This window comes from Macrotis lagotis, chromosome 5 (genome assembly GCF_037893015.1).
Source record: "Macrotis lagotis isolate mMagLag1 chromosome 5, bilby.v1.9.chrom.fasta, whole genome shotgun sequence".
NCBI classification, from domain to species: domain Eukaryota; kingdom Metazoa; phylum Chordata; class Mammalia; order Peramelemorphia; family Peramelidae; genus Macrotis; species Macrotis lagotis.
In genome coordinates this window covers 190,633,466-190,659,761 of record NC_133662.1, presented here as the reverse complement: position 1 = coordinate 190,659,761, position 26,296 = coordinate 190,633,466, and the positions used below count along the sequence as shown (strand labels likewise).

The following is a 26,296-nucleotide window of genomic DNA, read 5'->3' as shown; positions in this document are numbered from 1 at the left end:
TAGGGAATTCCCAGTGAAGAAATACCCTTTCTCTAGGTTGGTTGGCACCTTCTGTGAAGCTTATCACCTTAGAGATCCCAGAGAACTGGCAGGTTGTGACTTACCCAGGGTCTATGTTAGAGGTAAACTGAGGTCTTTCTGGTTGTGAGGATGACTCTCTTTGTCAGATTACCTTGTACATAATCTGCCAGTGAATGATTGCAGAAAGCGGTTGCTTAATCTTTGTTGAAGTGAATTGCATTGGGAATAGGAGTACTAAGTGATATCACTATGAGAGCCCATCCCCTGGGTGGCCATGCTACTGTATCTGTCCCTGGAGAGAGCCTTCTGTTGAGAATGTGGTAGAATGTTTAATCAAAATTATTTTGTGCGAGAGACAGAGAGAGAGATAAAAAGAGAAAGAGAGACAGACAGATAGCCAGAGACACAGACACAGACACAGAGAGACAGAGAGACATAAACAAAGACAGAGAGAATGAAAGTGAAATAATGAGAGAGAAAGAAAGACAGATATAGAGATAGAGCAAGAAAAAGCCAAAAGATAGACAGTCAGGGAGGGATAGAGAAAGAGATGGAGAGACAGATAAAGAGAAAAAGAATAGAGAGAAAGAGGGAGAGATACAGACAGTGACATAGAGATAAAGCAAGAAACAGAGAAACAGAAAGAGGGGAGAGAGAAAGAGAAAAAGAAAGAAAGGGGGAGAGAGAGAGAGAGAGATAGAGAGAGAGAGAGAGAGAGAGAGAGAGAGAGAGAGAGAGAGAGAGAGAGAGATTAAAGCAAGAGAAAGACAAGAGACGGAGAAACAGAGAGGCGTAGAGATAAAGCAAGTGAGAGAAACAGAGAGACAGAGTCAGAGAAGAGAGAAACAGAGGAGTATAGTGTAAAGAAAACTTGATTTGTAGTAAAAAGACTTGATTTATGTCCCAGTTCTGCCATTTAGGAGTTGTGTGACCTTGGGTAAGTTTCATTACTTCAGTGAACCTCAGTATTTTCAATTATAAAATGGGATAATATAGAAATCCCTCTAAAGACTAAATCCTACAGTGTTATGAGAATGCCATGAAGTATGAGAGCCACCATTGATATCAGCTATTTTTACCATCTCCAAAATGAAGGGGTGGGGCTAGATTAAATCTTTTCTAATTCTAACATTTTGTGATTCTGTAATAATGTCTTATCATTTCTCTCACCTTCAGGTTCAAACACCTGGCTCAAGACAGTCAACTGAGAGAGTTTCATCATCAACATAAGAAGTATTTCAGATGCCATTGCCCTTTGTGTAAAACATCCATTAGAGTCCCCCAGGCAAAGCTGTGGGGTGAGTATTCTTGTTTTTTGTTTTCTTTTGTTTTTTAGTTTTTACAAGGTAGTGGGGGTAAGTGACTTGCCCAGGGTCACACAGTTAGGCAATTATTATGTATCTGAGATCTGATTTGAACTCAGGTCCTCCTGACTCCAGGGCCCATCCTCTATCTACTGTGCCCCCTGGAATGAGCAGTCTTAAACTTGCCCCCCCCTTTTGTCCTACCCTGTAAGGCTATCTCATGATTCTCTTACTCTACTTCCATCATCATTTCCATTCTTATATTCATCCTAGAGTCTCTTCTTTTTCTCCCCAACACCCAATATCTCTCCACTATCAAAATCTGGTTTCAGAAACTCTCCCGATTCTGGAAATTCATCTATTTATGAATTTAAATCTGTGGGTTTCTTCTCTTAGGGATGTTTACTTCTTTCTAATTGTGGAGTGGTGGGCTTTGATGATTTTTATAGGCATTTCAAGGAATCTGTGAGAGTTTAGGAGTACCTTACAGCCCCCTTTAGGCCCTGATTAGATTTGTCTTATTTCTAAATATAGCAATACTTCCCATGGTACTTGACTATTCTTATCCCAAGAGAAGAAATGAGATCATGATAAGAAAAGATCATAGATTTAGAGCTAGATAAAGAATTAGTCATCTAGCCCAAGTCTGTCATTTTATAGATAGGGAAAAACACAGTGGCCCAATTAAGGTTAAGTGACTTGCCAAAAGTTACTAGATAAGAGTTAGAAATAGGATTTGAATGTAGGCCCTCTTTCTGCTGAAGTGAAGTGCCTCCGGATCCTACACTGATTCTTAGGAGGGTTCTGCCAGGAAATTTTAAAGTGTTATTGACAATTAAGGGTAAGCCTCAGATCCCTTACTCCATATGATTTTTCTCCTTGAGTCTCTAAGAAATATTTGAAAAAGAAGAGCCAAGTTTTTCAATCATAATTTATGTTAGAAGAGAATTTAATGACTGTCCTTCTAACTCCTTTTAACATATCCTGTCCCCATGCCATTCACCATGAGCTCTTACTTTGCTACTTCTCATAAAACTTTATTTCTAGCAGGAAATCATTTTTTTTGAGAACAAATCCACTCAAACTCCCACATATTCTGGGCTAGCTTAGAATTCAAAACCCAGGAGGTTTCTACAGTCTAAATATGCCCCAGTATATTCTCCCAAAGGGAGTGATGAAAACCGAGACTAACCAATTGAGATAGGGTAAAAACAGCTCAAACCCTTCACCCTTGGGCTTTAGCCAAAGAAAATCAAATCAGGTTGAGCTGGAAGGAATTTTAAGTTTTTTCCTCTTCATTTCTCTTCATTTCATTTGCTCTTCTTAGCCTTGGCTGATGCAAAGAAAATAAATGTGGTAGCATTCCACAGCTGGAGGGAAGAAGTTTCCTTACTCAAGTGAGGATCTTTAAAAGTGTGGTACCTATGGAGGTTTGGGCCTCCTGAATCTAGAACACTAGAAATGATCATGATGCTGCCTCACTCAAGCACTTTTAAATTCTACTCTTTCTCACTTTCTATCTCTTCCTCTTTCTCCCTCTTCATATTTTCTCTTCTTCCTCTTCCTCCTTCCTCTTCTTCCTCCTCCTGTCCTCCTTCTTGAATGCCTCCTCCTTTCCCTCCCTCTCTCTTTTATCCTTTCTCTCCTCTTCTCTCTTTCTTTTTCTTCCTCTCTCTCTCTCTCTCTCTTCTTTCTTTCTTTCTTTCTTCTTTCCCTCTCATTCCCTTCCCCCTTTCTCTTGATTTTCCCCTCAGCTTTAGCTTTTTTTGTAAGCAAATCACTTGTCCCTGTCATCCCTTATTTCTTTCTTCTACCCAGTTTCAAACTTAGATAACAGACTAAGGCTTAGACCAATGATCATATCTGAAATAATATAACAAAGGGATGAAATCATTTGGTCTCTTCATTTCAAAAGTATGGATATCCTTCTAGATATGGTGATTTTGGTGATTTCACATATGACAGAATTGTGAAGTTTCAGAAGATTAAAATTTTGAAGAATCACTACTCTGAGCTTCTGATATTTTAAAAAAAAAATTAAAATTGGTCCAGAATTGTTATTGACAGTCAGTTAATTAGTATTTATTAAGTACCCTGTCACTTGTAGAAGAGCATAGATGACCTTGCAAAGAGAAAAGCTATCCAAACAAGTTCTTCCCATTTTCACTTTAGCTGTTATCTCCTGAGGGCTGGCATAGACTCAGGAAGATCCTTTTTCATTTGTTTGTTTGTTTTTCCGATAGCACCCATAGAGTGGATCTATGGAGTCAGCCACTCCAAACTCTTCCTCAAAAGAGAGTTGTCCCCAGCATCAATTTTAAGCCATCAAATTCAGCTAGGGCTTATGGGAGGGGTAGTTAATAGAATGGCATTTAAGTAGGAATTTACAGTTGACAGAGCATTTTATCTAATTTATTTATTTGGTCTTTATAATACTCCTGCACAGTAGCTTTTGTTGTGTTGTTTCAATCCTGTCTGATTCTTTCTGACTCTATTTCAGGTTTTCTTGGTAGAGATTCTGGTCTGGCTTGTCATTTCCTTCTTCACCTCATTTTACAGATGAGGAAACTGAAGCAAACTTAACTGAGATTGAGTGACTTGCCCAGAGTCACTCAGCTACTAAGTATCTGAGGCTGAATTCTAATTTAGGAAGATGAGTTTTCCTGACTCCAGGTTGGTACTTTATCCACTGTGCCACCTAGCTGCCAATATAGTAGTGTATATGTATTATATTATTTTTTATATTTTTTAATGGACCAATGAGTTCAGTAAATTCTTGGTGTGGAAGTTCCTCATCAGATCTACAGAGAATTGCCCAGAGACACTGAGAAATTAAATGAAATGACTTCCCTATATCCATGAGAAGAAACATGTCTTTGATTCCAAATTCAGTATTCTTCTCTTTATACCAGCTGCCTCTTTGTAGATTTGTGTAAATAATGGGTACATAAGATATTCACTGCATTCATCTTTACCTAACTTAGTTTAGGAGAGATCTTAGAATCTCCATCCTAATCACCAGCCCTAGCCCTTCTGGGTTTAAGTCATTCTCTTTCTGACTTTTTGAGAAATCTACTAGTTCTTCCTAGTTCTCCTTTGTTTAGCCTTAGGCTAAAATTCCCTCCCAGAGATGGAAGGGAAGAAAGAAAAGTCATCATTAGGCACCTACCATATACAAAGAACTAATAATAGATGGCATTTATATAGAGCTTGGGTCAGCTAAGTAAAATAGTGGATAGAGTACTAGGCTTGGTTATCTTCCAGAGTTCAAATCTGACTGCAGACACTTACTAATTATCATCTGAGATGTGACTGATTCTCTTCCAAAATGAGGAATGAGCAAAAACAGTTATGTAATGCTGGGTAAGTCATCTAAGCTTGTTTGCTCCAGCAAAATGAACTAGAGAAGGAAATAGTAAATCACTACCTTATCTTTGTCAAGAAAACCGCAGAAAGAGTTGGGCATGATTGAAATGACTGAACAACAACAAATGTAAAACTTTACTGTGCTGAACACGCTCTCATCTGATTCTCACTATAACCTAGGGTGGGGGTAGGGATTGATGCTTTTATTATTTTATTGATGAGGGAACTAGGCAAACAGAGGTTAAGCGGTTTGTCCAGGCTCATCTAGTTAGTGTCTGAGGTCATATTTGAACTCAGGTCTTCCTTACTCCAGGTGTAGGTGACTCACTGCATCAGCAAGGAACATAATGCTAATCTTCCCCAAAACACTGTAAAATAGTTGCTGTTATATTCTTCATTTTATAATTGAGGAAATTGAATGGTTTTGGTTAATCTAAAAACAGATCAGATGATTGATAGTTATTTGAACTTGGTTTTTGAAGACATTTTATAACATTTTTTTGCAGCCACTTTACGCTCTGCTAGCTAGATGCTTCTTGAATAAACATTAAAACTTAATTCTTCCCCAAATCTAAATCAACTGATGAGAGTACATGATCTAGCAGTATGGTGGATGGTAAACAACCTGAGCTTTAAACACAGGCAGTAGTTTTTTGGCCCAACAAAAGTGAGGAAACCAAAATTAAAAGAAAAGCAGAAAATTTGGGGAAAAAAATCTTTGCGATACTATTTTTGATAAAGACCTCATTTCTCAAATATATAGAGAACTGAATCAAATTTATAAAAATATATCATTCCCCAAATGATAAATAGTCAAAGGATATGAATAAACAATTTCCACATATCTCTAGTCATAGGGGGAAAAAGTGATCTAAATCATTAATGATTACAGAAATTCAAATTAAAACAACTCTGAGTTATCACTCCACACCTATCAGATTGGCACAAAAAGGAAAATGATAGATGGAAGGGATATGTGAAAACTGGGACACTAATGTATTGTTGGTGAATTTGTGAACTGATCCGAGCATTCTGGAGAGTACTTTGCAATTTGCTCAAATGGCTATAAAACTGCATACTCTTTGATCTAGCAATACCACTGTTAGGTCTAAATTCCAAAGCATACACAAAAAGGGAAAAGAACCTATTTGTACAAAATTATTTATAGCAACTCTTTTTGTGGAGGCTTAGAATTGGAAATCAAGGGGATGCCTGTCAACTGGGAAATGACAAAACAAACTATGGTATAGGATTATGGTGGAATTTTATTGTGCTATAAGAAATGACAAGCAGGATAATTTCAGAAAAACCTGGAAAGACTTAGATGAACTGATAAAAAGTGAAGGATTAATAGCTATATGATCCTGGGAAAGTCACTTAAGGCTGTTTGCTTTAGTTTCCTCATCTGCAAAATGAGTTGGAAAAGGAAATAGGCAAACCACTTGAGTATCTTTGCCAAGAAAACTCCAAATGAGATCAAGAAGAGTCTACTCAACTGAAAAATGACTGAACAAAAACAAAAAGTGATTTCTAGCTCTAGAATCCCAGGATGCTTTCATTGGACTGTTAGATGAGCTATCTGTCATAAAAAATTCCTTGTTTGAAGGAGAGAAATGACAATGATTAATAGAAAAGATGAGGAAGGCATTATTCATGGAGGTAATTGGAATGGTTAACTTGGCTACCGTATTACTTCTGTGAAAAGATGTGATGGAATTTACAATTGTAGAGATAGAGTGGGGGTAGAGATGGGGATTATAACTGATGAAGGGTTCTTCAAGAACATTTTAGGACATTCTATCTGAACCCACCCAATATTCTCTTTACTTTTCTTGTAAGACAAGTAAAACCCAAGACTAAGTCTAATAGCTTAAAGAAAGGAAATCTTGGCCTATTCCTAGTGGAAAGCAGCAAGTTGAAGGCTAAGAATGGAACCCAGGGTTCTTGATTCTTGGTCCTTTTAACAACCCCTGTAACCACACCCCCTGTTTTACAAAGAAAACCAAATTAACAAAATGTGTGTTGCATTTGGATTCCATAAGATAGTTATTGTATTGCTAAATGAACACTAATTGGATATTAGAAACACATTTTCTTGAGGTTTTGCTATGTAAAAGATATGTCTCTAATTACACAGTTGGTAATCCTCAATAAATATGTTTTTAATAATCAATTGGTGTTCATTGAACAAAGCCATAACAGGCCTTTTAAAACCAAATGAAAAGCATGTTTAGGAACCCCAGTTGAATGTTGTTATATTGCTAGCCCAAACTGCTACTTCCTTTGCTTGTAATGTGGCTTCCATAAGGATGCTGCATGAATGATTATATAGTTTGTTGATCTTAATCCCCTGTTTTTGCCCTTCTCTGTACCCAGAGTACTTAACGTAGGTCTTGGCCCATAGTAAGCACCTAATAAGTGCTTATTGACTAATTGACTGTAGAAGAGAGATAATTACAGAAAGTGCCAAAAAATAAATAAAAAGGAGCTATATGATTGAAGAGCAGAGTGTCAGGATTATTTATTTTCTTGATTCAAGAAAAGTCACAGCCTCTGCAAACATATCCTCTTTTATCACCATCTTCTATGTTCTCAGAGCCTGGTTTACTTCTCAAATATTTCTGTGAAGTCAGGAGCAGAAGTAGTCCAATGTTCTGGAAGGTGACAAATGCTCTAAGGATGTCCTCTAATCATTCGTCACAAAACTAACAAACTTTTTTTTTTCTTTTTATTTAAAACTCAGAAATGACTACAGAGTGTTGTAATTAGAAACTTGCAACTGGGAAGGCTGAAACATTCTAAAATGTTCCATGTTTAAGGCAAGGAGAACACCAATGTATTTATATGTTAAAAACCCTTGCTTTTGTTTACAGAATGTCACACATTTGGGGGAAAAAATCATGCAATTAGATCTGCCATTTGGGACAATTTTCATTGGTAAAAGATTTTTTTACTGGAACAATTTGACCAAAAGACAGTGAATGGACTTATCCCAGTGTTGCAGAATCAGGGGTTTAAAACTCATCTTTAATGAGAACCTGGAGAAGGTAAACTTTCAGTCTAAACTTTTAAATAGGTAGAAAATATTAGGGAAAAAAATTAAGGGAACAACTAATTCTACTCAAAAGAAGAGCAATTGTTCTAGTCCCTTTAAATCATGACTCAATGCTTTCAATCGCTTTGCTTGATTGTGTGAATTGGAAAGTTATTCTTTGTCCTTTTCATTTGAGTTTGGTTAAACTAGGAAGCAAAGGAAGTCAGTGGCCCTAGGGACTTAGCAATGAGAAGAACATTTTTCTGCTAATTAACTGGTCAGTATTCTCTGCAGATGAAAGACCTTCCAGGGTAGTGGATGTTTCAGAGTTGAGAGGCCAAAGGAACTGCAATGTTCAGATAAGTTTCTTGCAGAGGAAGGCCCTGGTTTCTGTAGAACTGCCCAACACAATTGTAGTTTGTTTCAATATGTCTGTTCCCTTTAGAGAAATCCCAGATAGCATAAGCCATAGATATTATTCAATAATTCAAGTTTCCTCCCTTTTCATCTCAAAGGTTTGTCAATCAAGTCTTCTACCACAGCCTCTCTCCTATCCCAGTGTATGCTTACTCAGCAAAGAAACTTTCAAGACAACCAAAACTTTCGTTTGGCAATGCAGAACTGAAAGCTGTCACTAAATTCTGACCCCTAGTCAACATGTCTCTTTCTTTCTTTCTTTCTTTCTTTCTTTCTTTCTTTCTTTCTTTCTTTCTTTCTTTCTTTCTTTCTTTCTTTCTTTCTTTCTTTCTTTCTTTCTTTTTTTCTCCCTTTCTTTCTTTCCTTTCTTCCTTTCTTTCCTCTTTCTTTTTCTTTCTTTCTTTCTTTCTTTCTTTCTTTCTTTCTTTCTTTCTTTCTTTCTTTCTTTCTTTCTTTCCTTTCTTCCTTTCTTTCCTCTTTCTTTCTTTTTTCTTTCTTTCCTTTTTTGTGTCTTTGTTCCTCCTTCCTTCCTTCCTTCCCTCATTTTTAGGAAAAATAGATGATGGCTGTATCTTCACAATTGTTTCTTTTTCAGTGTTCCTTTTCTGCTCATTTCCTTTGGTATCAATTTATATATCTTTTCCTGTCTCTTCAAAAATCTGATCTATTTTTTAAAGATAGAAAGTCTGACAGAAAGTGTACATCACCAGTGCTTTCTTGGAAAACTCAGAGACAATAATCTCTTGGTCTATGTAGGGTGGAGGCATGGTTCAACTTTTTCTAAGTCATACTTAGCTTTGAGTGTCCTGACAGGAATATATGCACATGAGACCTGAACCTATGTCATAACTGGCTTCATGATAGTCTCTTCATAATCACATCTAAGTCATGCTTAACTTCAGAGTGTCCTAACAGGATTATGTAAATTGATATTCCATAACTCAGTCAATACTATTTGTAGCTACTCGAACTGGCTGGGCTGTATATATGAAAGGTATAGGTAGTAGTAGGTTATTGGCTTCTCCGTGGGGAGCTAGAGCTAATGAGGAGATGGCGATAATGGAAGACAACAAGAACAAATTGTAGCACAGCTACACATAGCTGGGGCATTGTTTTGGAAGGGGGTGCTCACCAGTCATGGACAGGATGATCTGGTGGGTAGCCCAGAGACAGGGTACCTCCTTTTGAGAGGAGGCATCAAATGACTTTTCATGAAGGCAAAGTAAACAAACAAAACCAATAGGACCACAAAGAATGAGTGACAGGCTCCATGAGCTGTGGTTGGTGTGTAATCCTATGTGATTTCTTCATGTGAATCCAGAGAGACTGGATTGTTGTCCTAGAATCTGATTGCATGGATACTGATAGCATCAGCAACATCTTCAGGTACCCATACTGATGTGCAGACAAGCTTTAGCATGCATTGCAAGTCAGCTTTTTTTTTTATGCTTCAAAAATGAAAATGAAAACAAGCTTCTTAGGCTCATAGCTGTTGATGGTGCATCCTGTTATTTGCAGAAGGGTGGGGTTATGATGCATGAGGTATGTCCTTGGGGGAACATAAATGCCCTCTTGCCCGAAAAGGGGTTAGAAGCTATAAAAGAAAATGGATTAACCAAGCAATAGCTTCATGCTAATGAGCTTCTGGAATGCCATTTATGGAAATGACATCTGAAATGAGGCCTTCCTATTTCCAAATGTTCCTCAGCATGGACACAAATCATGTTGGCAGAAGTGACGCCTTCATCTGAGATAAACTGCTGGCTGCTGAATATTAGTGGAGTTCATAGGCCACTTAGGGCCAGCTGCATGGAAATGCTCTTTTCCAGGTGCAGATTTCAATGCATGCATTAATAAAAATACGTGTATGTATTGTCCTTCATGCTGCTAATGGTGGCACTATTCAGTGACTTGAAAAAGACTGATGCATAACCGCACTCTCTCTCTCTCTCTTTCTCTCTCTCTCTCTCTCTCTCTCTCTCACACACACACACACACACACACACACAGACACACACACTCTCAAACACACACACACACAAGCTCTCACACTCTCTCTCACACATACTCTCTCTCTCTCCCCTTCTATCTCTCTCTCTCTCAAACACACAGACACACACACAGACACAGACACAGACACACACACACACACACACACACACACACACACACACACACGTGTTGCTGGTTCTGAAGCACTGAGGCTGTTATTAGAAGGTTATTTTTAGGCTCTGCTCCTGTCTCTTCACTGACTTCTGAGGCCTTGGATCAACTTGAGTCCTCGTACCTCTGAGGACAATTTGCCTGGCTGGTAGACGGCTGTTGTTTCCAGCATTCCTAGCCACTGCTAGAATTTCTACTCATCTTTGTCCTTAAAATGCTCTTTTGGTTGGTCACGTAACCCTGCTCCAAGAGCTATATTGGGAAATAGATTCCAAAGGATCTTAACCCTAGAGCTGAAGGGACTGGGGGGGGGGGCTTCATTTTATAGAGGAGAGCATGTGATGACTTGGCCTAAAGTCACACAGGTAGGAAACCATCAGAGGTAAGATCTGCACCCAGGTCTTCTGATGCTAGAACCAAAGATATGGCAAAGGTAACAACTGATGGAACAATAGATCTGAGCAAACTTTTCTGGGCAGTAAAATTTTTTACAAAAAATATTTGTATGGGGGTGGCTAGGTGGCACAGTGGATAGAGCACTGGCCTTGGAGTCAGGAGTACCTGGGTTCAAATCTGACCTCAGACCCTTAATAATGACCTAGCTGTGTGGCCTTGGGCAAGCCACTTAACCCCATTGCCTTGAAAAATCTAAAAAAAATATTTGTATGAAGGTAATATAGACTTAAAATATTATTGAAGATAGATTAAATATATGACTGCAGACAGAAAAGTATGATAATGGGCTATAAGAAAGTGTAAGGGAATTAGGACAAATAAAAGGGGTATTCAGTCATAAGAACATTAAGCAGGAAGGACCCAAGAGGGTAATTCATTCTCTAGGCTTCAGGCAGGACTTCCTTCAGCCATCCCAGACCTATGGGTGTCTGTTTTATCCACTTTAGTAAGGTCATAGAACACAGTGGGGAGGTCACGATGTTATTCCATGAATGGCTAATTTGCCATAAAGGGAATATCATGTCCCTTTTATCACGTTGTAGTCTACAGCCCAAGGGGAAAGGAAGGAGCAACTCATGAGCTCCCGGAATGCACTGTTGTAAAGGATCTTGGTCAAAAAGACAAGTTGAGTTCTTAGAGCCATGGAGAAAAGCCCGATGTCATAATAATCACCTCCGGGCATTCTTCTTGAAGATGGTATAATTATAACTCCTAGTTATAGAGTGCTTTAAAGATTGACTTATTACAGTGGAAAGAATGCCAGACTTGCAAAGACATCATTTCAAATGCAGCCTCTGACACTAGCTTGTGTGATCATGGGCCACAATCATTTAATTTCTCAGTGCCTGTTTCCTCACCAGAACTGAAGGACTTAAAGACTTGATGGTAGAATAAAAAAACAGAATTCATTTCTTTTTTTCCCAAGCCTTCCCCCTTTTTATTCTTCACTATTTCCTTCAAAGAACTGCCTTCCTCCTGGTCACTCAGGTTCTCAATCTCAGGGAATCATCTTCACTTGCTCTATCTTACCCCATATAATCAATCAACAACCAGCTATGGTCACTTTTTATCTTATTTTCCCCCCTCACATCTATCCCTTTCTTTTGACTTACACAGTTGGTGTCCTCATTGGAGACCTTATCACCTTTCACCTGGACTACTCTATCATGTCTCACCGAAACTACTGTAGTAACCTCTTTACCCATCTCCCTGCTTCCCTATTCTGATCCATACTTCACACAGATGCCAAAGGAATTTTCTAAATCATAGGCCTGACCCTATGTTCCCCCCCTTGCTCAATAAATTCCAGGAGCTCCCTATTACCTGTAAGATTAAATATAAATTCCCTTTGAAGAAGGACCTTGAAAGCCCTTTACAAATTGGTCCCATCCTGCCTTTCCAGCCTTATTACATATTACTCACCTCCAAGGATTCTATAGCACAGTCAAATTGTTTTTCCTATCATACCTCACAGACAACACTCCTTCTCCTGTCTCCCTGCCTTAGCAACAGCAATTCCTCATGTCTATAATGTACTCCCTTCTCATCTCATCTCTTCTAATCCCTAGCTCCTTTCAAAGGTAAATTCAGGAAGAACTGAGGGAATGACTCATTCCCAATATTTTGTATGCACTTCTAGATGCATGTTTTGTCTCTTTTCTATAGAATGTAAACTTCTTGAGATCATAGATAATTTCTTTTATGTCTTTGTATTCTTAGTTGTGCCTGGTACCTAGTAAATGACTTATAAGCAAGCACTTATAAATTGAATAAAAATAAAATTAGAAAATAGAATACAACTAAAAATGTTATGCATTGTGAAAACCTTAAAGTATTTTATAAATATCAGAATTATTACTTACAAATCATTTTCTCAAAACCCTTTAAGGTAGATAGGTCAGGTATAACCCTTTTAAGATAAAGAAATACATTCAGAAGATCTCCGATGGAATTTACTTAGTACCATTATTTTGCAAAAACACTCATGAAAACACATACATAGTTTCTCTGGTTAAGACTAGTGTCATTCTCAATAATTAAATTATTAATCCATATGAATTTATTAAGTTATTATTCTGTGTCAGACACTGAGCTTGTGCCTTGAGACAGTTAGTATGTCTTGGCCTTAGGCATTAAGGAACAATAAAAAAATGAATCCTATCCTGAAGAGGCTAAAAGTTTATGGCCTGGAAGAGGGGATATGATATGTTAATATAAATTGAGGAAGGTAGATGGATCAAGAAAGAAGACAAGATGAGAGATGAGACTTGACTAAAGGATTCGAAGGAGTAGAAGTAAGGTCAATGGCCTGAACAAGGATATGGAGAATGGAGAGAAAATGTTCTATTTAGGGAACAGCTAGAAGTCATTTTGATTTGAATGAAGAGTGAATAAAGGGAAACTTCATGAAATTTTTCATGAGTATATTTCATGGACATCCCTTCCATTTCTGGCATGAAGTCACTTATCTATCTAATATCACCTTTAATCTCAAAAGATGAGAAAAACTGAGGCTCATGGAGAAGAAGGGCAATGTTCAGCATAGCAAAAGTAATAAGTAGAAATTTAAACTCAGACCTTTGAGCTCTGAATCCAGAGCTCTTTCACCAGGGTTGCCCATCATCAAGAAGGAGTCAAATTTAAGATTTGGCTTTTGTGATAACTGACTTGTTGGGCAGAACTAGTCAAGTCATAAGACCTTAGAATATCAAGCTCTAAGGGACTCACAGACCCTTTAAATCCTAATCCATTCGTTACATAGATGACCTGTAGGGGTGAAGAAATCTTTCTAAGGTCACATAACAGTTACATGGCAAGCATATGCATGGAATGCTTATACTTTACTTTTGTAATGAATGTGAAATTACAACTTAAATAAATTCAATACTTTATTATAGAAAAGGTCATGCTAATGGAATAAAAGGTAATCTTAAAGGTCCACCTAAAAAGTGTCTATTGACAGATACATCAATAGAAGGATTGCTACCAGGTGTTGTATTTTTTTTCTACAGCAATTCGTGGGACCCATCAACTAAAGCCAATAGAGAGAGGCCCCCACACTAAATCTTGGATATTTGTATGTATAGTTACATGGAAATAAATTAACATGTGACAACTTCTACTGCTATTCTCTTTAGGATCTGACATAATAGATGACAAATTTAGAACTCTTGGGGTAACCTCTCTTTCTTCCCTTGAGAAAAATGTATTTTAATTGTAAAAGGCTTATCCATTCACTTGTGAGACATCTCAGCAAGCTTACTTGATTTATTTATGTATTTAGTTTCATCACTCAAAATTCTAGTATAATCTGGGAATAAATTTGTATGTTCCTCATTAATTAATAAAATGTTAATATAGATCTTGATTAGGAGACAAAGCTTAAGGATTCACCCCAGTTCATTAAACGTTATTTATTTATTTATTAACCAAATGAAATTGCCTTTCCTAATGGTAAGTATGCAGTGTATATGTTATATATGGCACAGATGTCAGTATGATATTTAGAGCACCATATATATTTATAGGACACTACTTATTGGAAAAAACTGTGTTATAGACAACGTAGTTTTGTTGTTTTTCCTTCATTTTGGGGGAGGAACAACAATATTAAAGGTAATATCTTGCCTTGCAGGTAAATTGGATTTAAGTGAGGCAGAGTTACACAAAATTATTGATCTCACTCTCTTCCAGAGTCATCAAAGTCCAGTGGCAAAACAAAAGTCAAGATGACTGGTGATAGTCCAGTGTGCAGTGGATGACCTAGACGTCTTCGATATTTGACAAGTTCTAAGCACTCCCCTTAAACCTGCTTCAGTTGCCTTCATGGTCATTGAACAAATTGTTCTTGTCCATCCATTCCACTGAAGGAAGCCTGATGCTTATCCCCCAGCTCACTGACAGGTTTGAGGTTACGCTCAGTCTTGTCTAGTTTCTCTGTTTTACCAGAGTGTAAACACTGTGCATGTTACAGTTTCTTGGAGCGTCAGATTAGAGCTGGGTGACAAGTGGATGTCAAAGGTAGCTAAGTAGCCCTAAAAAGGGTTCAACAATTTCTCATACCAGAGTGTAAGCGACGATAGCATTTATGGGGATACCAGGGAGGTCTATGTAATATGTAAATGCTGTATATTACACATACTAACACTCATGTTGTTATTAGTGTTCAGTTGTATCTAACTCTTCATGATCCCATTTGGGTTTGTTTGGGTTTTTGGCAAAGATACTAGAGTAGTCTGCCTTTTCCTTCTACAGCTCATTTTGCAGATGAGAAAATTGAGGCAAACAGGGTTAAGTGATGTATCCAGGACAACATAATTGATTAGTATCTGAGGCCAAATTTGAACTCAGCAAGATGAGTCTTCCTGACTCCAGACCCAGGATTCTACCCACTGTGCCACCTAGCTGCCCTCACACTAGAGGGTATACATGTATATGGGGGTGTTCAGAGAGGACTACACAACATATGAATGCCTACTAGATGTTGTATATAATATAACTCATATTAATATATATGCCTACTATTGGAAAAGAAGATTTCATTAGTTTACAAATAAATCATATTCAGTGAACTGGTATGGGAACCTAAGCTTAGTGTGTGCATATAAAATCATACATATAAACATATCCCTTAATCATTTAACATGAATAAATATTAAAATTACTTAAGACAAATTTTTAAACAATAAAATCAGTAACAAAACAGGAAAATGAATACTAAAACTTTTTGGCTGTAAGAAAAATCATAGCCAATGTCACCTTAAACTCTCATTGTAATAACAAATAACTGTTCATCTCTATTCAGCATAGTCCCACACTATTTAGGTCATTCAAGATAACAAAGTCTCTTCATAAGAATCCTTTTTATCATCTTTGCAATATAAAATTACAATAGTTTTATTAAAATATATATATCTCTATATTTCTCTCTTTTAGTCTTTCAAAGTCAGAAATGACAGGAAAGCAATATTCTCAACTTCTCTCAAGACCTCTTTCTAAAAGATTCCTTCCAAATTCCCTCTTCAAAAAATCCTCTTCATAATGAATATTTCTAACAAGAAAAGTTTCTCCTCACTTTTCTCTTTGTCTTCTTTATAAACTTTTCCTAGATTCAAGTTAACCAAACACATTCTCTTATTCCAGTTATAACTATAACTCTAGCTTCTCTTTAGGGCATTTGCAATTTCCCCATTGAATTCCAGTCTGAATTTGGTTGGATCACTCTTATAGAAAGATTCATTTCTATAGTAAGAATAAACAATTCAAAACAAAAGCCCAAAAAGGTTGTAGAATAGATACTCTCAGTCACAAACATGAAATTGTAAGACAATCTAATTAAATCGTATGGAAGGCAATTTTTCTTAAAACAGTTTCTAAGTAGACTTCTCCCTCTGTGTGTATGTATATATATTAGATATGATATATGTAAATATACATAGGATATAATAAACATACCATAGATATATCATGACATTATTACATAACAATATATTATATGTGATATATAATATCATATTATATGAAATATATTATGTAATATGTCACATTAAGTATATGTACTATATAACATAATAGGCATATTATATGATACATGCTACAACTTGTACATTATATCATATATATATTTAAAATACATGATGTAAAATGTGTTGCATCATTATATATAATATTTTTTTATTTATCTTCTGGCCATAATTTAATTTGCATTACTGCTGTATTCAATTTTTAAAGCTAGTTAGAGATGGAAGGGGCTTTGGAGATCATAATTCCAATGATTTCATTTTTCAGATAAGGAAACTGAGGGTTAGAAGAGTTACAAGTTTGAGTAAATGGCAGAGTTAGGACATGTACCCAGTCCTCAAAAGGTCTAGTTCAATGCTTGGCTTGCTATTATAAACCATGGTGCCAGATTTCAAGACTTATGATAGTCTTTCATGTTACTTTCTCTCAATGCCTTCAGTTTCTTTATTTATAAAATGACTTATAATGAAGAATAATAACTAACAAAGGCTAAAGATACCTCAGGTGTTCTAGAGCTTCTGACAAAATTGATAAAAAGATAATGGAGGATAGATAGTGACCTGAAACATAGGATAGATCATGGTACTTGTCCCTGAATCATAGGCTATAATAATAGTTAACTCTTATATATAATCTTCTTTTTTAGGTTTTTGCAAGGCAATGCAGTCAAGTGACTTGCCCAAGGCCACACAGCTAGGTAAGTATTAAATGTCTGAGACTGGATTTGAACCCAGGTACTCCTGACTCTAGGGCCAGTGCCCTATCCACTGTTCCACCTAGCCTCCCCCCATATGTAATCTTTTAAGGTTTGTAAAACTCTTTGAATATGTTAGCTCATTTGATCATCCCTTCAACACTGGGAAATAGGGGCTATTATTCTCCTTACTTTGGGCTGTTAGGTGGTACAGTGTATAGAGTATCAGGCCTGAAATTCAGGAATAGTCATTTTCATGAGTTCAAATCTAGCCCAGACACTTACTAGATTTGTGGATTCAGACAAATCACTTTATTCTGTTTTCCTCAGTTTCCTCATCTGTATGATGAGATAGAGAAGGAATGGAAAACCACTCCATATCACAGTCAAGAATATCCCAAATGGGTCATAAAGAATTAGACATAACTAAAACAAACAATTAACAACAAATTATCTCCATTTTTAAAATGAGGAAACCGAGATAGACAAAGAATAAGTGACTTGCCCGAGGTCACACAACTAGTAAATATCTGAAGCAGAGTTTGAACTAAATTTTCCCTGATTGCTCAATCAAAGACTCCAAACCACTATGCTACTAACACTGGAGCCTATAGCTAGCTCTCAGTTTAAAGTGAGTTAAAGTTTAAAATGAAAAAAGCAAACCACACATGTCATCAATACCCCTTGTGAGTGTGTGGTTAAGCTGACCAGGTTAGATTCACATTCTCCAGGAACTTACCATAGACTGGGCTCGGAGGCTTTAGCAGAGGCAAAATGACAAAGGGGTGGGGGGAAGGAGAGATTCTTGTGAAAGGCCCATTAGCTATTCTGCAAGCTGTGGTGGCTCAGGCCTGTGAGTCTGTTGCCATCTTAGAATGTCGAGTCTCATGTCTCCTATCCCACTGCTAAGACAAGCTGACTGTACTAACTCAAAATGGAAGGATACCACCCACTAACCTGGCTGGAGCCTCTGATCCCCCATTCGATTCTCACTCGTTTAACATGAGAGACGTGTTGAGCTTTCACTCAGTGGGGTGCAGCTACAGGCCTAAAGGGGTTAATGATCCTTGGCTTGGAAAAACACAGACTATACAGAGGGAAGGATGAGGGATAGGGCTGAGGCCAGCAAGCACATTAGCAGCTGCCAGAGAAGGGATTGTTTTTCCATTAGTTAGAAGTGATGACACTCCAGATAATTGCTTCAGATGGAAGCCCAGCTAAGTGGGGGGACCATTGTCTCGGAATCCCAGCTGAAGCCATCATCATCATCATCATCATCATCATCATCATCATCATCATCATCCTTAGCACCTTTATCCTCATTGTAGTCAGAAAGCATTTAAAAAGTGCTAGATGCTTCATTCCTTCCAAGACTGATACTGGGGAATCAATGTCCCTGGGGAAAAGCACTGGGGGAATAATGAAAGGGAAGAAAAGGTAAAGCAAAATTGCCTTATATATACAAGATATAAGGTAAAAATATTATAAAAAGTTGAAAGGCTTTTCATATTTAGATAGTGCTAGTTATTTAGCAGCGAAGTGGCCTAATGGATAGCGTGCCAGAGGCAGAGAGACGAGTTCAAGGTACTGCCTCATATTTTTACCAGCTACCAGCCTCTGTTTAGCAGCAAAAGCAGGAATAATAATAGCATGTACCTTAGAGGGATGTTGTGAGGATTTAAGTGAGAGAACACATAAAATGCTTTGCAAACGGTCTGGTACTATATTAATGATAGCTATGACTACTAAAAGAAAATCGATTTTTCTCTACACCTTCCTCCCCTCATAGGGGAGAGGTAGTAGGACTGTGAAGTATAGCATGTACTATTGGATGCAACTGATACGTTAGGTTTGTTGAACTGCTTTTCTTCCTGTTTCTTTCTTACCCTTTTCTTTTCCTTTTTATAAGGATAGCTCTCTGGGTAGGGGACAGGGGAGGAACATACTGGAAAGTAAAGATGAGGAAAAAGAAAATATATCATTTCAACTTGAAAATAAAAAAAAAATAGATTTTTTTGACTTAGAAAGATCATCAAGAGACCCCTTAGTCCCATTTTCGCCTTTCAGGGGGAAATTGAGAACTAAGATCAAGAGACTTTCCTAGAGTCTCGAGGTGAGTGGAATAGTCAAGACTAGAATATGGTCAAGTCTCCTAATTTCTAGTCAAGGAATTTTTTCCCCACTACTTGTCCTGGGTAAAAACAAGGGGATAGTCCTATGCCTCTCCTTTCTAAGTAAGGACAAACCATTCACCTCACGATGTATCAGTGTTCCTTTCTATAGCACACTGAGATTCATAAAAGACTTTTCTCCTAGTAGTTCTGTGAGCTAAGGTATTTTGTGGTTTGTCCTCAAAGAAGATCAGTGACATCAGTGCTGCAATTATTATTGTCTTCATTTTGGCGGTGGGGAATTGAGGCTCAGCATCAAAGTGACTCCTACTTAATGGTAGAAATGGAACCTGAATCTAGATGCTTTTTTCCACTCAGTCCTACTCTTCTCCCCTAAAACTTTCCCAGATTGGTGACCCCAATTTAGCTCAGAAATTTAGTGCTCCCTTTTCTACTTCTGACTCATATGTCATATCTTGTCTCTCATCCTATCATATGATCACAATTCCAGTTGCTATCCATATGACAGGCTCTTGCTGAATGCATAGTAATATCCAGAATCGTCAGCACCCTCTCTCCTTCTATTCTAGAGAAAAGGATTGCCTAATCTTTTGTGGAATTGTGACCTCAATTACAAATGCAAGTCAAAATGTAAATTTACTACAAGAAATATATATATTTAAATGTTCTTTTTCTTTTTGGTGAGGACAGAGAGAATGCTTGGTGATTAAAAAATTAATTTGAAAATGCCCCTCTAGAAATAGAAAACATAGCATCCATATTAGATCACAATATAGAAAGCAGGGTATTGACAAAAAAAAACCCTCTTATTACTTCATTGCTAGTGGGATGACCACTTTTCTCTCTGACTTCTGGTCTTGTCTTTTAGAATTTCTCTTTTTTCTCCTATATGCCCCAGGAGGACACTTTCATCATGCCCCACCTCCCTTCAACTACTTTTTATATATTATATTTCTTCATTAATGGGAAATGTCTTGCCCAAGGCCACACAGCTAGGTAATTATTAAGTGTCTGAGACTGGATTTGAACCCAGGTACTCCTGACTCCAGGGCCAGTGCTTTATCCACTATGCCACCTAGCTGCCCCAGAATATCACTTTCTTTTTACTTTTTTTTAATCCCAATGTATATGACACAAAGCAAACTCTTCATAAATGCTTCTTAACTTGATTGACTTATATAGAAACTGGACTGCTTAATATAATGGTAGTCTGAGGCACTCCATCTCAATCAATTCAGTGTGAAGAATCCATGAAAAGTTTCTATTCTTTTGTGATCTACATGATGACTTTTATTGGAGATCCTCCAAGAAATTAAACAATTCTTGAAAACCACTCAGGATTCATTTTGAGGCACAAGTAGGAACCTAGAACTATGATGAACCTAGGTTGGAGAAAGTTCCTGAACACCCATACTGTGTTTCTTCTATGGTGAGCAATTGTCATCAATACAATAGGAGAAAAAAAGTTATTTTCATTCTATAGTCTGTTATGTCAACCTAGAATACTGGTAATAATTAAATAGAGTTTATTCTTATGAAAATCTATATCTTCTTTAAAGTAGATGAAATAAAAAATTAAGTCAATGAATTGGAAGGAGCATCCAAATCTTTTAATTTTTGTGTTTATATTATATTATACATTCTTGGACTTTTGTGGATCAGGTGGGTCCAGAGTGAAATGAGAAAATTTGTCCTTGGCATATTCCCATCTCCTTTTTCAAAGACTCTTTAACTTCCACTGGTGCTCTATTTTTCTACCCTTTCCCACTCTCCTTCAAACTATGTACAAATTGTAGAGGCTCTCGTCCTCAACTGGCCATCTCCCAATACTTCCCTTCCCACACATGAAGTGCCACTAAAATTGGATTAGTTGTTGTTTGCTAAAAATGCATCACATTTTCCTGCCTCACAAATTTTGTTGTATTCTATAATACCCCCTATTCTACACATAAACTCTAATAAATTCAAATTCCTACTCATCCTTCCTTTCTGCATTAAGCCTTCAGTGATCTTATTTCTCCCATTTGAATTGACTTTTTCCTTCCTGTGAAGTGACATAACACCTTGGGTTTCCCTAAACTTTTGAATGACTCTTAGACAATGGCCTTCTCTCCTAATAAAACTTCAAACTCAATAAGATCATAAATTAGGGATTGCTTTTTGTCTCCCCCACAATATCTAATATAGTTCTCTGAAGATAGTAGGAACTCAATAAATCTATTTGAGGGAATGAAGTAATAACAGATAGGGAAGGCAGCCTAATGGTCTGGTTTTTGTGTCCTCCAGAGACTCTGAGCTCAGATGTGAGCAGTCATTAACAAAAAATTGTGGTGGCTAACTTGATGTGCCTAATAAGACCCTATGAGAAACAAAGGGCAAATCAGATCAGGTGGCTTTTTTCCTTGCTTAAGGTAATATCCTTAGAAAATGACCTGTGAGGGGAAATAGCTTCTGATAGATGCTAGAATTATTAAAGTTAATGTAAAGAGTGTGGAAAGTATGGGAGCTGAGGAGGGGATAGCAAGAAACAGAGGGATGGTTTTGATCAATTCCAATGAAACCCCATGATCCTAATTCAATAGAAAGTAGGTTTGGATGGAAGGATGTGTTTTTAAACATTTGTTGTTGTTTTGAAGTAACTTTAGCATAATGATGAAGGCAAAAAAAAGCCAATCTAGTATCAAGCTCTCTGCCTTCATTGGGTGTTTGTTGATGGTTCATAAATATGGAGTTATGAAGGCAAAAAGGCCAAAAATCCACAGCCACCATTCTCAGCTGTCTGAGGAGCATTCTCTTTAGTTCAGAGGATCTATTGTCCCCCCCTCCCAACCAGAGCCAGCTCCAATTTCAACCTGAGGAAACCTGGGAGCATCATTAGCCTTTTTCTTCTCTCCACCCTTTTCTCCTTCCCTACTCCATCCCTCCCAGTTTTGTGTCTCTGTTACTGCCTCCTAGAAAATAGTCAAAGAGAACTCTTGACTCCTAAATCAGGGACTGTCTGGGGTGGGGGGTGAGGGTGGGAGCTTCAACAGAAGGAAGATCACTCAGAATCCCCCAAGCTCCTGTAAGTCCTCAGTCTGGCTGTCATCAAGTCTGGCAGATTTATGAGGATGGCCGTGACCAGCTCTAAAGGGCAATGAGAGGAGAAGGAGGAATTCCAGCCCATTAGTAATTCCCTGCAGAAAAGTGATAGAGCTGATGACATGCCCAAGAACACATATTATGGGAGAGGGGCTGAGAGAGAAGAATACATTTCAGATTCACTGTCTTCATTAGCACCATTTCAACAGAACACCCATTTTCAGGTCTTTGTTCTGGGAAAATGGGGAACTGGTAGAGAAGTGGGAGGGTAGATAGGAAGAGGAACTTATCACTCTCTTCTCCTGTCACTTTCTATAGTTCTAGAGGAGAGATAAATAGCCCTTCAGGGGGAGGATGGACAGTATCAGCCTGGTGAGACCAGAAAGCTCAAGCAGTGCTGAATCTCTTCCAACTATCATCAAGGATTCCAAGAGAGTTTCCCAGAAGCCCAAGTCTAGACTACATTGCCAAAGTCAATCACAGCGGTCCACTGACTGAGCAACTATGTCTTCCAATTTGACCCACAGCTTGACTCTCAATTGATCTTCTTGCTCCTGGTCTACTCTTGGCCAGACTCTCATTCCTCTGAATTCATTTGGTCTAGGGACTCAGAAAGGGAATGTGGCCTAAGGAGAAGAGCCATGCCATCTCTCTGAGAACCAATCAATTTTGCTGGCCCTCCCCTTCTTTCCCTTGCCTATGATTAGCCCACCCGCAATTATTCATGGAACAAACTATATTTTGCAAAAGAAAAAAATAGTAGTAGCAAAATATATGTGTACATTGGCACTTTCCTGTTTTCCAGAACACTCAAGGAAAACATCTTTCTATCCAGATTTTTTTTTGCAGTCTCTGAAGGAGTTTGTGAGTTTATAGTGAGCATATCTTAGAAGGAAAGGAGGTTTTGCTTTTACACGGAGCAAATGTAAAATTCTTTACAAACATAAAGCACTATATAAATGAAAGCTATTAGTATTATCATTATCTGACGTAGACATAGGCAACAATGGTAATTAAATATTATTTGAAGGTGAAGATCATTGATGACTGACTTCATTTAATTCAATTGAAATTTGTGACATATATGCTTTATGAGGGACATTGTAGTGGGTGTTGGAAATTCAAGGTGGAAAAATGTGACAGTTTTTGTTTTTAAGGAGTCTATGATCTAGTAATGAGGAGTGTTCAAAGGAGCTAGATATAAATTAGAAAATATTAAGCAAATAGGTGAGGATCAACAGAAAAGCATGAGAAAATTAAGTCAGAAAAAAATGGGAAGGCTTCATGGAGAAGGTGACATCTGAACTGGGCTTTTGAAACAAGAGAAGGAATATAAAGTATAGAAGAAAAGATTATAAAGTTGGTAGACAGCCTCACTGGAATGACATTGCTTAGAAATAAATCAACTAACTTGGATGGAACCATTTTTAGTCTTTTTCAGGCAAAAAGAGATTAAGTGATTTGCCCAGGGTCACACAGTAAGTGTCTGAGACTGGATTTCAACTCAGATCTCCCTGTCTTCAGCTCTAGAACTCTCATTATTGTGCCACTTACTGTGCCTAATGGAAGTAATAATACTTGTAGCACCTATTTCATGGAGTTGTTGTAGGCATCAAATAAGTTTAGGGCATATAAAACACTTTTACAAATCTTAAAGTGCTAAATATGTCATTATAATAATTATTGTTATTATTATGAAATTAGACATAATCATTGTACTATGGGAGCTAAAAATCAAATGAGAAAAATCAGTGGAAAGAAAAGTAAAAACATTCCAGAGGATAAGAAAGAGAAACCTCAAATTAGTATTCACAGTTGGAACCATATGGAGTTATGTTATGGCCCCGTTATCAAATACCATCTTTTTAAGATGCTCCTGTCTTCTTCCAAGTAGGCAGATATAACCCAACTCCAATCTGGAAAGCTGCCATTCAAAACCATTGTATTTATCAGTTCTACGTTGAGAACAGTTCTGCTCAAGAAAGGACATGCAGAATCATCAAAAGGAAAAAATAATGTCTGATGGTCCCACCAGCCATTTCTGTATTATTAATTGTTTTATTTATGAAATTATATCACAAGCCATGAATTTGACATTTTCATTATTGGTAGCTCTTTTTTTTGAGGAATGTTAATTCTTTAATTGGGAATAGTCCACCTTTAAATGGTCATTCCTAGCTAGTTGGTGCTATAGACAGAATATTGGGTCTAGACGTAGGAAGACCTGAGTTCAAATCTGATTTCAATTATTTACTATTTGTTTGAGCCTGAGCAGGTCACTCAAATGCTGTTTACCTCAGTTTTTCCTAACTGTAAAATGGAGATAATAACAGCACCTACTCACAAGATGACAGTGAGGGTCAAATGATATATTTGTTAAGTATTTAACTTAGTGCCTAACACAGTAGGGTCTTAAGACATGTTTATTCCTTTCTACTTCCCAAGATGGTTGTGGAGATAAGATAATATTTGTAAAGCATTTTGCAAACCTTAATGCACAATTTGAATGGTAATTATTATTATTACTGTTAACTATTACTAGACACCTAACCTCAGAGATAGAAACACCTGGGCCCAACTCAACACACTGACTGTGTATCTTGGGGAATATTACTTAAATTCTCATTACTACAAATCATTCTATAAGTCAGTTTCAGAGAAGTTGCCAGTGGTTGAAGGTATGGCTTAATCTTGGGGTCCCCTCTGTCAATAAAGTCATAGATTCAGTCTCTATTCCTGCCTAACATACACCAATACCTCAAGGATTGTTAAGTGAATTCAGTATAGAAACTTGGTGACATTAATTGGGAAAGGTTTTTATGAAGGAAATTTTTGTAGAATTTTAATATTGAAAGGTATCTTAGAGAAACTCTAGGTTAACCACTTAATTTTATAGGAAAATGAGACTCAGGGTAATTAAGTAGCATATCTAAAATCACTTAGCTAGGGTCAGAGCCTTCTGGGGCAGCACTGCTCCCACAGATTGTGATGAATCTTATATACAGGGGATGTGATGCATTGGACTTTATCTCATACTGCATCTTCCTGTTTCCTTGTACCATATGAGTCATAATACCAAGGCTAAAAGTTGTTTGGGATGCTATGCTGTTATAGCTGAGAATGATGCTAGCAGAGGGGCATCTGGTGACAGTTGATGGAACATCTGAGTTCAAATTCAGCTACAGATACATTTACTTAGCTCTGTGACCCTGGGGCAACTCCTTTGATTGCTTCCTGCTTCAGTTTCCCCACCTGCAAAATGAGGACAAAAATAACACCTCCTAGAGATTTTGTGGTAATTTTTTGAGATATATTTCAAGATAATATATGTGAAAGTGCTTTACCAACCTCAAAGTGCTATATAAAAACAAGTTATTACCAATGCTAACTCTTGAAGGAGGGGATTAGATTTGGTCTTGAGTGGGTCAAGGAATTTCCAGAAAGAAAAGATAGTTTTCTTAAGGGTTTGAAGATTGAAAGGTGGAGGAGGAGTGACTCTACCTTTTTTTAGGATTTTATATATCTTTGCCTCTGGAAGAGAGGGCAAAAACTCTTGAATTGGAGTCAGAAGAAATATAGGAGGTTCCAATTCCAATTTTGGCTTGTGTGACTTGGATAAATCACTGAATCCTTATTTATGCACAAAATTGGGGGACTGGATTAGATCATCTCTGATCTACAGTTTCTAATTCTAAATGCTTTGAAATAAAGACAGCTAGGCAGGCCATTCTGCCAAGAAATATTTCTTCTGGGCTCCTGAAATCCTTCATTTCAGTTACTCACAGTTCCTGCTACCCCACTAACTAAAAATTCATCATGAGTTAGCAAACCAGGAAGGTTAAGGAACAGTCAGTCAAAACCTAGTATAAATGTGTTTAATAATTTCTCACCAAAAACTAGTTGAAGTCAACTGAACTGATGATTTGGGAATGACAAAATGGGGAAAGGGAGTGTTGACTTTGGAAAACAGAATTTGAACAGGATAGCAACTCAGTAAGTAGTTATGTATTTGGCTCTTCACCCATATATGGCTGTGTTGGGTAATCACAGGTTGGCACAAATTAGCTAGGCAAAAAGGTAGGAGAGGGAAAAAATTGGGAGACAGGAG

At 37.4% G+C, this 26,296-nt stretch overlaps 1 long non-coding RNA gene across 4 annotated transcripts in view; it reads left to right on the top strand.

The window, feature by feature from the left end:
* LOC141488210 (uncharacterized) overlaps positions 1-26,296 on the top strand; it is a 146,411-nt gene that overhangs the window by 77,809 nt on the left and 42,306 nt on the right. For 3 of the 4 annotated variants that reach the window (XR_012468614.1, XR_012468613.1, XR_012468616.1), the window contains 2 exons: positions 1,198-1,319; positions 16,928-16,978. This is a non-coding gene — a long non-coding RNA (uncharacterized LOC141488210). Of the gene's footprint in view, positions 1-1,197; positions 1,320-14,454; positions 14,665-16,927; positions 16,979-26,296 lie in introns of all 4 variants that reach the window. The other variant, XR_012468615.1, reaches the window with a different exon arrangement.